The sequence below is a fragment of the Pinus tabuliformis genome, chromosome 2_2 (genome assembly GCF_031772625.1).
Source record: "Pinus tabuliformis cultivar Carrire ecotype Pingquan chromosome 2_2, CPIR1, whole genome shotgun sequence".
Classification (NCBI taxonomy): Eukaryota; Viridiplantae; Streptophyta; class Pinopsida; order Pinales; family Pinaceae; genus Pinus; species Pinus tabuliformis.
This window is the reverse complement of record NC_142300.1, coordinates 234,483,218-234,486,418: the sequence shown is the minus strand read 5'-3', so window position 1 is coordinate 234,486,418 and position 3,201 is coordinate 234,483,218. Positions and strand designations below refer to the sequence as shown.

The window sequence follows — 3,201 nt, the reverse complement described above, 5'->3', positions numbered from 1 at the left end:
CCTAGGAAGAATTGATTGCAAAAATTATTCAGTTGGCTCAAGTTTTTACCCATTTCACTGAGGAGGAGGATAATCAATTTTTCATGGAGCCCATTCATAATTTGAATTGCCAAAGTTGTTACATAGTTTCCAAAACGATAGGAGCCTTGACTCTGATGGAAGGTTAGTGGAGTTTTTCTTTAGGTTTTATGAACTTCTGGGAAATGATAATCTTAGGGTCATTAAGGATTCTCGACAATCAAGGAGGATCTATGTAGCATTCAATTCCATTTTTATAACCCTCATCTCTAAAGTTGATGGTCCTCGGTCTTTGATGATTTTAGACCTATATCATATGCAATTACATTTATAAAACTATTGCTAAGATAATTGAAAATAGAATGAAGCCAATTCTTTCTAAAAATGTCTCTAAAGAGAAATTTTCATTCTTGGAGGATTGTCAGGTTCACAAAGCTATAGGGGTTGCTCAGGAAGGGCTACATAGTCTTTATACTAAGAAGAAAAGGCTTGGTAATCAAGCTTGATCTATCAAATTTATCTGATAATGTTATTTGGTGTTACTTTAGATTATTACTCACACATCTGGGGTTTGAAGTTCCATTCATCAATTGGGTGATCCATTGTCTATATTCTATGTTATTTGATGTTCTTATTAATGGTTCTACTTTAGCTTTCTTTAATGTGTAAAGGGGATTGAGGTAGTTTTGTCCTTTACCTCCCCATTTATTTCTATTGGTTGTTGAAAGATTGAGCAGATTGATCTAGGAGGCTCAAAGAAGGGGTGATATCAGTGGGGTAGGGCTGAAGATTTGTCAATTACTCACCTTTTGTTCATGGATGGTGTGCTACTTTTTTGTAATTGATCTAGAAGAGACCTTGCTACACTGAAGGAAGTGCTGATACTTTTTCAAAATTCCATCGGTATGCTAGTAAATATCCATAAATATTCTTTATCCCTACTGGGTTGTCAGGTGATGAAGAGATCAATGCCAAACTATTTTTCCTTTCAAATCCATAAACTTTGTTGAAGGAATGAAATATCCAAGGTTTCAAAAATGACTACTAGAAGAAAAAATAGCTCTGGCTTATAGCTAAGATTGAAAAGAGGACAAAAGACTGATGATTCAGATGGTTATCCAGAGTAGTTAGACGCGTTCTTGTAAAATATGTGTTGGAAGCAATTCTGGTATTTTTGATGTCTTTGTCCTGGATCCCTGTCGTTGTATTGAATTCTATTCAGAAATAATGCAATCAATTTTTACTAAAGGGGAATAAAGAAGGAAGGGTATTTCCATGGGTTAGATGGGACAAAATTACTTTACCCAAGGGTTGGGGAGGTTGGGGATTGAAGAATCTTCACTCTTTTACATAGGAATTAGCAACCAAACTTGGGTGGAGGCTTCTCTCCAGAGACAACCTTTGGACTACTATTGCCCTTAGGAAATATATTTATCCCAACACTCTTGAGGATTGGCTCTAGTCTCTCGACAAGAAGATCTCAAATATTTCCATCATATGGAAGGTTGTATTATCCTGGTAACACACCCCCTTATTGACCAAGGGTAGTTACTATGCCACCCATATTCCAATGTGTGGTTATGAGAATGGGGTGAATTTTTTTTTTTTGGCTCAGATAAGTTTCCTTTCACCCATATTTGAGGTCGATAGATATGGGTTTTGATAGCTTGTACTAACACCAATATCATAATACTCATCAGATCATTAGCATCTCCTGATAATAGTTTTCTAGCATCACCATAGATATATCTATGAAATACAAACTCTCCAGACTTCATCGCTCTACAAAAAAATATGACATAAGCTCTCACAGATCAATCCTCATATAGAGATTTTGCTTTCATTTTCTGGATATCAACTGAAAAGATGAACAATAGATGCTACAATTTGAGCCAAAACTTTCAATCATTCCTTCACTTGTTGGGGATGTTCTCTTGGGATGGAGATTTTCCAATTGGAAATAGGAGATTTTACATAGCCCTCATTGTTTGGAGAATCCATGTTATTAAGTGTAGACACAGGAGATGATTTCTGATGGTGGTAACCATGAAACTGTTGGCCGATTGCATAACATAACCCCAAGACTAGCAAGGTATTTGAAAGCTTAGGAATTTCTTCATAGTTGAAATTGAATCCCAGATCTAGACACCCTTTCAACACATATAAGTCCACATTTGTAAGATTTCTAGATCTGGGAGTACTATAAGTACGTCTTAAAGTTGAATAAGGAAAATCAACTCTGGCCTGTTTTTTAGTTGAGCTAGAAGTTGTCTTAGAGGATTGAAAATCACTTAAATAATTATAATCACAAGACAATTCCTCTGATAGAGCTTGATCTCTTTTCCTTTCCCAAGCCTTCTCACGCCAGTCTTCTCTACTAGACCTGTATAGGCTTCTTCTGCTTCTACTTTTCTTAAATTGACTGAAATCTCTGCACTGATCTGCATCTCCATAGACTATATCGATTGGCTTGCTGAGAGGCTTATTTAGATCAGAGAGTGGGGACTTGTAGTTGTACCCTGAGATAAAAAATGCCTCCTCATTGGAGGATTTCTTACGTGACCCATTGAGATTCCTCCTCCTCAAAAGCCTGTTAGCATTACTCACAACCTCATTAGAATCAGACCCACTTTTGAAACACTCCAATTTATCACCCACACCTTCTTCTGCATCATCTGTCATATTCCCATAGCTAAGTTCTTCATGGCCATAATCATCATCATCATCAGAGAAGAAACCAGTCAAGTCCACAGAAATATCATCGGTACTACTGGTAATTCTATTGGTCAGAGAAAGCAAGGACATATTTTCCTCCACTTCATTCAGTTCCAGATCTTCCTCAACACCAAATGAATTCATCTCTTTAAGTGATTTTTTCAAAGCAACATCCATCATCTGACAATGAATATTTATTTTTCCATCACCTCATGAGACTACAACATAATATTGTAGTCCACTCAGCTCAAACCTTAAATTCTAGATGCAAAAAATCAACTCTTTATACACAAAAAAATCTAGTTTTTTAGTAATCTAAATTATCTCAAATATTTATATAGTACCCAATCTTACATAACTTGTAGTACAAGGCATCAAAACCTCAAAGCCCAACCTTATACCCTTTTCACATACACCACAAAGAAAAACACACTAATCTTCCAGTGCTAGTTCCAGAGAAAACCAGAA

At 36.1% G+C, this 3,201-nt stretch overlaps 1 pseudogene; it reads right to left on the bottom strand.

Moving 5' to 3' along the window:
• Window positions 1-1,872: 1,872 nt before the first annotated feature.
• On the bottom strand, window positions 1,873-2,913 carry LOC149192172 (uncharacterized; annotated as a pseudogene).
• Between the last annotated feature and the right edge of the window lie 288 nt (window positions 2,914-3,201).